We start from the raw sequence: 12,811 nt of genomic DNA on the forward strand, positions 1-12,811 counted from the left end.
ACGAATCAAACCGGGGTCTCCTGCATTGCAGGCAGATTCTTTACCAACTGAGCTATCAGGGAAGCCCTCTTATAATCTAGAGGTCTATATAATACTGGGTAAAAAGTTAGATGGGTAAGTAGCCAATCTACCTTCTCACAAGTTTGCAATTTATTGCCCTGATCTTTTGGTGTTTGTTACCTGCTGAGCCAGCAAGCTTCTATGTTCATCAAATGTTCTTGCCCATCTCTGAAAACGAAAAAAAAAAATGAAAAGGTACATAGTCTGAACAATATCTTATGTATTTTCTTTGAGAAAGAGTTTCCAAAAATACCTTAGAGCTAAAAGCCAAGGATACACTGGGCCGAAATTGCAGTGTCAAGGTTTCAAACGTTTCACTGTGTGAATGACATTCCTTGGTCTATTCTCTTTCAGCCCGAGAAGTAGAGGAAGTCTGTCTGCAGTGACTCCGACACATCCACCCGTGTTAGAGTCTCGACCTCCGCCAACAGCAACAGGTGGCTCTGCCTGAGCCACTTCGCCCCTGCCAATCAGAATGAGACCTCACCTCAACAGGTAAAGCACATAAAAGAGTCTTAAAATACTTGCTGAATGAATCCTGAGGTCCTTTCTCTTCCCCACCCCCACATTCCTTGAGCCTTTGACTCTTCTCTAGGTACCCATCAATTTATTATTTGCGACTGGTAAGAGAGCAGAACAACACTTCTCTGCGGCGATGGGCAGTGTGCAAATCCATTCCACCGCTGACATTGTGGCCACGTGGAGGGGGGCGGCAATGGGAGGAAGCCTCACGGGACTGAAGGGAAGCCTGAGACCCGCTGAGCTGGCTAAGCTGACAGACAGACGTGTGCCATCACGATGAGGTGTGTGGAGGTGTTCTACTCTTGTGGCTCCCTGTTAGGTCTGCAGTAGATTAAACCAAATTGCATGTGAGAAACTGGTGAGGTTTGGAAGAAGAGAAGACGGGGTGGGGGCGGAGAAGGGCCGTTGGGACTGGAAGTGGCCTGTCAGGGCTGCTTTCAACATCTGAAGGATCGTACTGCACCCGGTAGAGCGTCCTAGTGAGCTAAGATACCTCGCGTAAAGAATAAACTCCAAGCTATTTACCAGACTCACATGGGGCCATATATGTGGTTCTTCGAGACCTATAGAAATACATCAATGCTGGGGTCCACCACGCGTCCATCAGTCTCAGGGTGGGGTCCACGGACCTGCATTTTCCTGCACAGAGTGAGGGGGAACCTCTCTCATAATTTAGCTCCAGTCCCTTCTCCAAGCTCATCTCCTGCCACATCCCCCTCTATTCAGACCTCGTGTCCCTGGGCCTCCTTTTGTTCCTGGAATGTTGCAAGCTCATTCCGACGTCCAGGCTTTTGCTCTTCCTGTGCTTGGAAGAACCTTCTTCCTCGTGGAAACTGGTGCATCAGCTCGAAAGCCGCCCCTTTGTGAGGTCTTCCCTGACCCTCTGCATCCGTTTCCTTGGGATGCTGGAGTGAAGACCACAGACTGGGTAGAGGGAACAAGAGAAATCGGCTCTCTTACAGTCCTGGGAGCTACAAGTCCCAGCCAAGGTGTTGGCAGGCCTGTGTTCTCTCTGAAGGCTCTGAAGGAACATCTGTTCCTGCCTTTCTCTTGGCTCCTGCTGGTCGCCAGCAAGCCTCGGCCACCCTTGGCTCATAGCTGCGCTGCTGCAGTCTCCCTACCCCGTCCTCACCGCGTTCCCCTGTGTGTCTCCTCACGGGCGTCTGTCTCTTGGTGACTCTCTTCCTCTCTTCCTATTCGGACGCTGGTTCCTGGCTCATCCTTATGACATCATTTTAACTTGGTTTTGTCCACAAAGACCCTGTTTCCAGAAGAGATCACATTCACAGGTCCTGAGGTTGAGACTTCAACATATTTTTAGCAGGAACACAATTCAACTCTAATATTCTTCGTCCAAAGCAGCCTGCTTCACTGTCTCTGGTCTTTATCACTGTCTTGACTTAAGGACAAGACAGGTCCTTACTCTGTCTTGACCATGCCTGAAATGATCTTGCTTATCATGTATTGTGAGCTAGCTGTTTTCCTCATTATGTAAACCCCGTGAGAACAGAAACTTCGATGGTCAGCTCTGTTGACCATGCCTGAAAGGTTAGTTATTAAACATTCATTTGGGTGAATGAAACAGAACTAATGATCAAAGAACAAAAATTACCCAGAAGCAGATTTTATTTCACCAGAAAGAAAGCTTTTGGATAGTTAAAGCCAGCTCAAAATGGAATAGCTGTTCTTTTTTCAAGTAATGAGTTCCCTGTCTTGGGAGGAGATCATAGAAGGGTTAGGAGATGTCTTAGAAGGAATACAGGAGTGGGGATTTGCATATCAGTTCAGCAATGGATTTATGGTCTCTAAGGACTCACTCTTTAAATCCAGAAGTTCAATAATTCTATATTTGAGCAGAGCCTTAAAAAAAAAAAAAACAGTGTCTCTAAAGAAATGACTCTAATGGTGGAAACTTCAGGCAGGCTTAAGTTTCCTGTTAGTATCTCTGACAAGTGAAATCTTGTGACAGCCCTCACATCACATTACATTTCTAGCCTCCTTTACGTCTCATGAGCCTATTCTTAGGCATAGTTTGAATTTCTTCTTCTTTTATTTATTTATGATTTTAGCGGGGGACAGGCCCATCCTGTCTGAGGGGAAAGAAAGGAAGGAGATGTAAAATTTCTGTTTGGGATCCCTTTAATGTCTTCACTAAGCCTGTTACAACGAGATAGTGTATTAAGTTGGCCCTGTCTTAAGAAAGGAACACCTTCTCTGTTGAAAGCTCTTGCTGCCAGGGGACTCAGTGTTACCAGAGCAGTCAACTTTGATTTGTATATCAATAATGTCGTGTCAGTAGCCAGAGGGGATGGCATCAGGGCATTCCAGATGCTTTTATTGGTGCTTTTGCTGGAGGATTATTTCAAATTAACTTCAGTCTCTTGGAAGACACTGAACAGTAGAATGCTATTTCCCATTTGTAAACAAAATGGTGAATAATTATGGGAGAAACCAAGACAGGCTGACTTCTAGGAAGTGTCACATCTGCAGATCTTCATTTTCTCCGAGCTCTGAGGCCCGTTCCTCTTTTTCTGTTGCCCGTACCCTCCCAGGTATCATACTGGATAGAGCCTGGTTACAGGGCAGTTGGTGGCTCTACAGTCACTCAACAAAGAACCAGAGACTCTTCTGCTGCCGCTGCAACTGAGAAGAGAGATTGGGAGACTGGGGGGAATGGAATGGAGTTTTTCTAATGGTATATAAAAGAAATTTAGTGTCTTTTTTTGAACTAGTTCTATACACTCTGTATTCTTTGTCATGTGTGGCCACTGAAATCTCTGTTCTGTTAGCTTGTTGCTTAGTTGCTAAGTCGTGTCCGACTCTGTGAACCCATGGACTGTAGCCCACCAGGCTTCTCTGCCCATGGGATTTCCCAGGCAAAAATACTGGAGTGGGTTGCCATTTCCTTCTCCAGGATGGTATAAAAAATTTTAAGTGTTTTTTAATGTTATGACAATAGTAATAGTTATTATATCAATTTTGGAGAAAACTGAAAAGCAAAGGGATAAAAATAAATATTACCTATTTTTCTGTCATTCAGGATAACCACTGTTCTTCATTTCACTATGTTTACTTTGACTATTTTCTTTCTCTTTCTCTCTCTGAGATAATACTATTTTATCACTAATGATACAGAACGGAGGTCAGTAACCTTTTCTGTCAAAAGCCAGGTTGTAAGTATTTTCGGCTTCACTGGCCATGAGGTCTCTCTGTCACCGCCACTCAGCTCTGCAGCCTTAGAAAACAGCCAACCGTGGACAATAAGGAAACGGAGGGCGTGGCTGTGTGCCGACAAAACTATTTACAAAAATAGGTGATGGACAGGGTTTGCCCCATGGCCGTAGTTTGCTGACTTCTGATATAGGATGGAATTTTTTTTACATGTCACTAGTATTTTTCAAGACCATTTTAAAAGATATCTTAGTACCCATTGCATTGACAGACTGTAATTTTTAAAGTAATTCATTATTGTTGACCATATAAGTGGTTTTGGTTTTTCACTGTTATAAATAATAAAGTGATCAATATTCTTGTGACTAGGTTTTTCAACATATTCATGATTATTTCCTTAGTATGCATTAATTGAAATATCATTGATAAAGTTGAGGTATGTTTCAGTTTCACTAATGGCCTGTAGTTGGTGTAGTCTGCTCCTCATGTATAAGCAATTCTTTCTTGATGTTTTCCCAGTATTGAATGTAAATTACACTTTAAGTGTTAAAGATCCATAAAATTCATCCCAGTGATTACTGCTAAATACAGAGAGACAAGCTATAGTTAAAACTGTGTTTCACATTTGGGGGGGGGTCAAGAATAATTTGAGAATTTGAGAAAAACAAAAGTTGACATCTACCTCCAGCTGGTTCTATTACTTTCACTCTAGAAATTTCAAATGAAACATGAGCAATGTATAGCTCCAGCAGTGGGGCAGCTATGTATTTATAGAAGGAGAAAGCCATTCCAGAGAGCAAGGAATAATGAAAGATACAGCAAAGAAAACAAGAGTATCACTTGATTCAAGACAGTTTTTCTGGTCCCTTCTGGGGGTGTGAGTACTTGCTGTCCGTGGGTTCAGAAACATTCCTGTGTATCTTTATAATAAATTGCCACACTGTAGAGCTAGCTTGAAGGAGGTTCTAGTACTTATAAGCAAAGAAAATATTCATCAGGTTGGGTGAAAAAATAGACAGCTCCAATTGAAAGAGCATCTTCTAAATAACCCTTCTCCTTTCACCCACTCGGGAATTCACTTGTTATCAAGATACAGGTTAAAAATAAAACTATCTGCTCGAAGGGGCAGCATGAACCTAATCAATTTAGCACGTTAAGTACTACTTTGATCCATCCAACTGTTTTGAAAGGCAGCATCCCCTGGGGGAAACGTACTTGAGACGTGGGAGCACTGCTCGACGTCATGGACAGCTGGGACAGCATCTTGGGAGTCCTCTAGGCCAGAGCTTGCACCTGGGCAGCCAGGAGGCCAAGCATGGTCCACAGACGTCTCTCATTTGGCCTACATCAAATTATAAAAAAACTGATGCCAGCATGTAAAAGTCTGAAAAAACATAAAACCAGACGTTTCTTGAAAATTTGTAAGATCCGACAATAATGAGTAAATATTTCCTCTTAACAACAGTCCACTGGAGCTGAGTAGTGGCTGACCTCTTTAGACAAGGCTAATGGGGCCTCCCTGGCTCAGTAATAAAGAATCTGCTTGCCGCGTCCGGGTCGGGAACATCCCCTGGAGAAGGAAATGGCAACCCACTCCAGTATTCTTGCCTGGGAAATCCCATTTACAGAGGACCTGGCGGGCTACAGTCCATGGGGATGGCAAAGAGTCAGACACGACTGAGTGACTAAAGAAGAACAATAACTCAACAACAATGCCTTCTATAGGAAATGGGCGCATAACTCACACAATCAAAGTATGGGATTCATTCATTTATACAGGTGGTTCCCGACTGGGGCAGCTTCACCCTTCAGAAGATACCTGACTATATCTGGAGACATTTTTGATTGTCACACAAGGGTATCAGGAGGCGGGTCTACTGATATCTAGTTGTTAGAAACCAGGGCCTGCACTCAGAAAAACCTCATATTAGGTTTAATGTTCTGCTAGCAGTGCCTTGAAATGCTCTTAATTTTTGAAAAAGGACTCCATGTTTTCATTTTCTCTGGGCCCCACAAAGTATATAGCCAGTCCTGACAAAGAAACTGTTCAATAGATGGATATTATTATCAATAAGCCAGTGTTAGTCTCTCAATCAGGACTGACTCTTTGCTACTCCATGGACTGTAGCCCACCAGGCTCCTCAGTCCTTGGGATTTTTCAGACAAGAATACTAGAGTGCGGTAGTCATACTCTTCTCCAGGGGATCTTCCTAACCCAGGGATTGAACCCGGGTCTCCTGCATTGCAGGAGCCGCCAGGGAAACCCATTATTATCAGTACTCAAAGCGCAAATGCTTTATCCTCTGAGTGAGCATCTCAGAGGTTGGTATTTGAAAAACAAGGAAAAAAAAAAAAAAAGCAAATGGGGAAGAGAGAGGAAAAAAAAATTAGCTGCATGAACTCCGAAGCCCGGAAAGCTGGCACCATTGCCTTTAGCAAGATGCTATCTGACATCTTTTCATGGGGTGATTAAACAGCGAGTATCTCTGAGTAGCATAATGTTTATTAGACATTACTCTGTCAGGGCAGCTTGTGTTTTCCCTGTATTCGGTTTCCATGTTCAAGTGGGTACAATTTGTTGATTTAAATAAAATTTAAAATAAGCCGTGCTGCTTGAAGAGCTGCTGACAGGGCCTCGCAGAAAACTTTGAGAGATTTTTTATTAGGAAACAATTCTGTTTCTGTGTCATGTTTTCCTGCACCATGCCTCTCCCCCTGTCCCCCCTGCTCTTCGCGATAATAGTGCAGCAGCCTATGAAACAGTATTTTTACGTTTTGGAATATTCATCAGGCTCTCTGAAATATTAATACTGCTATTCATGAGGCAAAGCTTCTACGAATCCGTCCATGACCTCTGGATTATTAGAGAAAAGGGCTAAGCCTGCTCAGGACAAGGGTCATCTATCTCTAAATGCCAAGAGTCACACACATACACTCATACAGGTTCAGATTTTCTGGACTGCTATTCAATCATCCAGTATTTCGATTAAAGATTAATTGATGGCAAAGCATAAAGAAATGAATATTCCTTTTAAGAATCATTTGTTTGTTTGTTTGTTTTCGGCTGTGCCGGGTCTTCATTACTGTGTGTGGGCTTTTCTCCAGTCAGGAAGAGCGGACAACCGTGCCGAGCGCACGGGCTTCCCGCTGCGGTGGCCTCTCTGCTGTGCAGCGCAGGCTCTAGGGTTGGTAGCCTCAGTCGTTGTGCATGTGGGCTCTGTAGCTGTTGTGCATGGGCTGAGTTGTGGTTGTTGTTCAGTTGCTCATTCGTGTCCAACTCTTTGCGACCCCACAGACTGCAGCACGCCAGGCTTCCCTGTCCATCACCGACTCCTGGAGCTTGCTGAAACTCATGTCCATCGAGTCGGTGATGCCATCCAACCATCTTATCCTCTGTCATCCCCTTCTCCTTCCGCCTTTAATCTTTCCCAGCATCAGGGTCTTTTCCAATGAGTCGGCTCTTCGCATCAGGTGGCCAAACTATTGGAGCTTCAGTTTCAGCATCAATCCTTCCAATGAATATTCAGGACTGATTTCCTTTAGGAATGACTGGTTTGATCTCCTTGCAGTCCAAGTCACTCTTAAGGGTCTTCTCCAACACCACAGTTCAAAAGCATCAATTCTTCAGTGCTCAGCCTTCTTTATGGTCCAGATCTCACATCTGTACATGACTATTGGAAAAACCATAGCTCTTTGTTGGCAAAGTAATATCTCTGCTTTTTAATATGTTCTCTAGGTTTTTCATAGCTTTTGTTCCAAGGAGTAAGTATCTTTTAATCTTAATTCAGAGAAAATAATGTAAATAATTAGAACTGCTGCTTGTTAAGTGTTCAATGTGTTACTTGCTTTAGAGGATTTTATTTTCCTAGCATTCTTTCCCTGTGCACCAGTACGGCACTGCTACATAACAAGGCTCCCCAAAATTTAGTTGCACAAAGCTACTATTTTCACTTGCTCTCAAATCACGTGGGCAGGGAAGGTGATCAGGGTACAAGGAATGGCTGGTCTCTGCCCCACATCTAGGTCTTCAGTTAGGGAGACTGGAACACTAGGGGTGATGATGGTTGGGAGCTGAAATTATGCAGAGCATCTCTCACGTGGCTGATGGTTAATGCTAGCTGTTGGCTGGACCTCAGCGGGGCTTGTGGGCAGTCAGCTCACAGGTGGGTTCTCCGCAGAGCTGCTTGGGCTGCCTCTCAGCAGGGCGCCGTATGGCACTCGGGCTTCTTACTCAGGTTCTGAGTGTGAAAGCCTCATCGTCCGCGTAGAAACCGCATCGCCTTTCCTGCCCTGGCATTCTCAGGTTTTCTTTTGGTTGCACACGAGCCACAGCCCTGCCCAGACTGATGGGAAGGAAAATTAGGCCCTACTCCTGGATGAGGCGGTGGATATATTCTAGAAATCACAGGACAGGCAGTATTTCTACTGCTGTCTTTGGAAAACACAGTCTACCACATCATCATAACAACACAGACAGATGTGAATAATCCATTTCATGGATGAGGGACCAGATACAGAGTAAATGCGTAACTTGCCCAAACTGAAACAACTGGATAGTAAGGGGGTGAACAAAGATTCAGATTCGGGTCTGTTTGTGCCCAGTTTCTTTTCCCCACACCTCACATCCAGTGGATGTTATGTTTATGTGCTTCATCCTTCCTTCATTGTGTATCAGGGAGACATATCCAGATCCCAGATGTTGCTTTATGTGGAGGTTGTCTTCTTGCAATCTACAGACGGCAGTACTGGTGCAATTACCTGCCTTTCCATAGTTCATAGGCACACATTGAAATGAGTCCCTTCTGAAGGTCCAGAGAAATTGCTTGTAAGCGACCAGGGTTTAAGCAGAGTCGGCAACTTCAGGATGGCAGCCCATCTGTGGCGCTCATCGACTCCAGTGAAAAATGGTCCCCCATCTTTGTGACACGATTATTTGGCTATTTACCACAAAGGCCCTTAAATGGGTCCTTTTCAATCAGAACATAAGAAATAAGCTGGGGGGAGGGGGGAATAGCTAAATTTAAATGTAACTGCTCACATTGTTTTACCCTTAGATGGATGGTAGGTCTTTCTCATTATTCACCAAGCACAGACATGCTACCAAGAGTGATTTGGCAACTTGTGGAGATAAATCACAACCAGGATGGCTGCTGTCACTATCACACTGCAAGTGTGGCTCTGGGGGCTGATGGAGTGTGGGCGCAAGGTCCCCACTGATGCACAGGCAGAGAAAAAGGAGGACCTGGAGAAAAGAAAACAGAAGAGAAGCAATAAAAATTCCATCTCTCCCCCCACATCGTTCCCAAGTGCCATGCCTTTGAGGGAACTCATGTTTTTGAGAGTCCCCAACAGGTCAGAAAGAAGACAGATGGCTGGTAATCATAGCAGGAGAGTGGGGAGGTTATGGATTTAACTATCCATAGAGAAGAAAACACAGATTCAATATTGTGTAACTCAGAAGAAGATGGAAGAAAGTACCCACTGTAGGAATCTGAGGGAGGTGTATTTTCAAGATATTTTTAAACTGAGAGTCCTCCCAAATTGCCTTTATTTATTCTATTTTTAGAACCTATTTACATACTGATAAAAGCAACATCTTCTAATAACATAAAATTTAACAAATATAGAAAATATATAAAACTCCATAATCTTTTCATCCAGGAGCAACCAATGTAAATATTTTGTCATGTAGCCTTCTAGTATTCCCTATACATTCCCTATATGTATGTGTATGTATATATACATATAATAACATTGTGTATTATAAAAGTGGACTCAGATGAAACTTAATATTTTATGACCTACAATTTTTTATTTATCATCAGTATCTTTATGTGTCAACAAATAGATTTACATCATCATTTCTAATGGATGCATAATTTTCCATTGTAATATTATTTAATCAATGCACTATTCACTGGATGTTCAGGGTTGTGAATTTCTTCTTATTCTAAGTAATAAGACAAGAGTATCTTTCAGTTCATTTCAATTCAGTTCTGTCCAGTCGCTCAGATGTGTCTGACTCTGCAATCCCAAGAACTGCAGCACACCAGGCCTCCCTGTCCATCACCAACTCCCTAAGTCCACCCAAACCCATGTCCATCGAGTCGGTGATGCCATCCAACCATCTCATCCTCTGTCATCCCCTTCTCCTCCCACCTTCAATCTTTCCCAGCATCAAGGTCTTTTCAAATGAGTCAGTTCTTCATATTAAGTGGCCAAAGTATTGGAGTTTCAGCTTTAGCATCAGTCTTTCAATGAATATTCAGGACTGATTTCCTTTATGATAGACTGGTTTGACCTCCTACAGTCCAAGGATTCTCAAGAGTCTTCTCCAGCACCACAGTTCAAAAGCATCAATTCTTCAGAGCTCAACTTTCTTTATAGTCCAACTCTCCCATCCATACATGACTACCGGAAAAACCATAGCTTTGACTAGACAAAAACCGTAGCTTTGACTAGACAGACCTTTGTTGGCAAAGTAATGGCTCTGCTTTTTAATATGCTGTCTAGGTTGGTCATAACTTTTCTTCCAAGGAGCTAGTGTCTTTTAATTTCATGGCTGCAGTCACCATCTGCAGTGATTTTTGAGCCCCCCAAAATAAATCTGTCACTGTTTCCCCATCTATTTTCCACAAAGTGATAGGACCAGATACCATGATATTAGTTTTCTGAATGTTGAGTTTTAAGCCAACTTTTTCACTTTCTTCTTTCACTTTCATCAAGAGGCTCTTTAGTTCTTCTTTGCTTTCTGCCATAAGGGTAGTGTCATCTGCATTGAGGTTATTGATATTGATATTGAGCTTATTATATTTCTCCCAGCAATCTTGATTCCAGCTTGTGCTTCATCCAGTCCAGCATTTCTCATGATGTACTCTGGATATAAGTTAAATAAGTAGGATGACAATACATAGCCTTGGCGTACTCCTTTCCCGATTTGGAACCAGTCTGTTGTTCCATGTCCAGTTCTAACTGTTGCTTCTTGACCTGCATACAGATTTCTAAGGAGGCACATCAGTTGGTCTGGTATTCCCATCTCTTGAAGAATTTTCCACAGTTTGTTGTGACCCATACAGTCTAAGGCTTGGGCATAGTCAATAAAGCAGAAATAGGTGTTTTTCTAGAACTTTCTTGCTTTGTCAGTGATCCAGCGGATGTTGGCAATTTAATCTCTGCTTCCTCTGCCTTTTCTAAATCCAGCTTAAACATCTGGAAGTTCATGGTTCACGTACTGTTGAAGTCTGGCTTGGAGAATTTTGAGCATTACTTTGTTAGTGTGTGAGATGAGTGCAATTGTGCGGTAGTTTGAGCATTCTTTGGCATTGCCTTTCTTTGGGATTGGAATGAAAACTGACCTTTTCCAGTTCTGTGACCACTGCTGAGTTTTCCAAATTTGCGGGCATATTGAGTGCAACACTTTCACAGCATCATCTTTTAGAATTTGAAATAGCTCAACTGGAATTCCATCACCTCCACTAGCTTTGTTCGTAGTGATGCTTCTTCCTAAGGCCCACCTGACTTCGTATTCCAGGATGTCTGGCTCTAGGTGAGACATCATCATGATTATCTGGGTCATAAAGACCTTTTCTGTATAGTTCTGTGTATTCTTGCGACCTCTTCTTAATATCTTATGCTTCTGTTAGGTCCGTACAATTTCTGTCCTTTATTGAGCCCATCTTTCATGAAATGGTCCCTTGGTGCCTCCAATTTTCTTGAGGAGATCTCTAATCTTTCCCATTCTATTGATTTCCTCTATTTCTTTACATTGATTAGTGGAGAAGGCTTTCTTATCTCTCCTGGCTATTCTTTGAAACTCTGCTTTCAGATGGGAATATCTTTCCTTTTCTCCTTTGCCTTTCTTTCACTTGTCTTCTTTTCACAGCTATTTTAAAGGCCTCCTCAGACAACCATTTTGCCTTTTTGCATTTCTTTTTCTTGGGAATGGTCTTGATCCCTGTCTCCTGTGCAATGTCACAAACCTCTGTCCATATTTCTTCAGGTACTCTGTCTATCAGATCTAGTCCCTTAAATCTATTTCTCACTCCCACTGTATAATCATAAGGGATTTGATTTAGGTCATACCTGAATAGTCTAGTGGTTTTCCCTACTTTGTTCAGTTTAACTCTGTATTTGACAATAAGGAGTTCATGATCTGAGCTACAGTAAGCTCCCAGTCTGGTTTTTGCTGACTGTATAGAGCTTCTCCATCTTTGGCTGCAAAGAATATAATCAATCAGATTTCAGTATTGACCATCTGGTGATGTCCATGTATGGAGTCTTCTCTTGTGTTGTTGGAAGAGGGTGTTTGTTATGACCAGTGCGTTCTCTTGGAAAAACTCTGTTAGCCTTTGCCCTGCTTCATTCTGTACTCCAAGGCCAAATTTGCCTGTTACTCCAGGTATTTCTTGACTTCCTACTTTTGCATTCCAGTCCCCTATAATGAAAAGGACATATTTTTTTGGTATTAGTTCTAGAAGGTCTTGTAGGTCTTCATAGAACTGTTCAACTTCAGCTTCTTCAGCGTTACTGGTCAGGGCATAGACTTGGATTACTGTGATATTGAATGGTTTGCCTTGGAAATGAACAGAGATCATTCTGCCAGTTTTGAGTTTGTGCGCAAGTACTGCATTTTGGACTCTTTTGTTGACTATGATGGCTACTCCATTTCTTCTAAGGGATCCTTGCCCACAGTAGTAGATATAATGGTCATCTCAGTTACATTCACCCATTCTAGTCCAGTTTAGTTCATTGATTCCTAAAATGTTGATGTTCACTCTTGCCGTCTCCTGTTTAACCACTTCCACTTTGCCTTGTTTCATGAACCTAACATTCCAGGTTCCTATGCAATGTTGCTCTTTACAGCATCAGACTTTACTTCCATCACCAGTCACATCCACAACTGAGTGTTGTTTTTGCTTTGGCTCCATCTCTTTATTCTTTCTGGAGTTATTTCTCCACTGATCTCCAGTAGCATATTGAGCACCTACTAGCCTGAGGAGTTCATCTTTCAATGTCCTTGTCATACTGTTCATGGGGTTCTCAAGGCAAGAATACTGAA

At 42.7% G+C, this 12,811-nt stretch overlaps 1 protein-coding gene across 1 annotated transcript in view; it reads left to right on the forward strand.

The window, feature by feature from the left end:
- TSHZ2 (teashirt zinc finger homeobox 2) overlaps positions 1–12,811 on the forward strand; it is a 909,619-nt gene that overhangs the window by 346,780 nt on the left and 550,028 nt on the right. Inside the window, exon 2 of the mRNA XM_081557269.1 lies at positions 415–555. The gene's annotated coding sequence lies outside the window, so the exon portion shown is untranslated. The remainder of the gene's footprint in view (positions 1–414; positions 556–12,811) is intronic.

The sequence above is a fragment of the Giraffa tippelskirchi genome, chromosome 13 (assembly GCF_054371585.1).
Source record: "Giraffa tippelskirchi isolate mGirTip1 chromosome 13, T2T-mGirTip1v1.2.pri, whole genome shotgun sequence".
In the NCBI taxonomy this organism is placed as follows: Eukaryota; Metazoa; Chordata; class Mammalia; order Artiodactyla; family Giraffidae; genus Giraffa; species Giraffa tippelskirchi.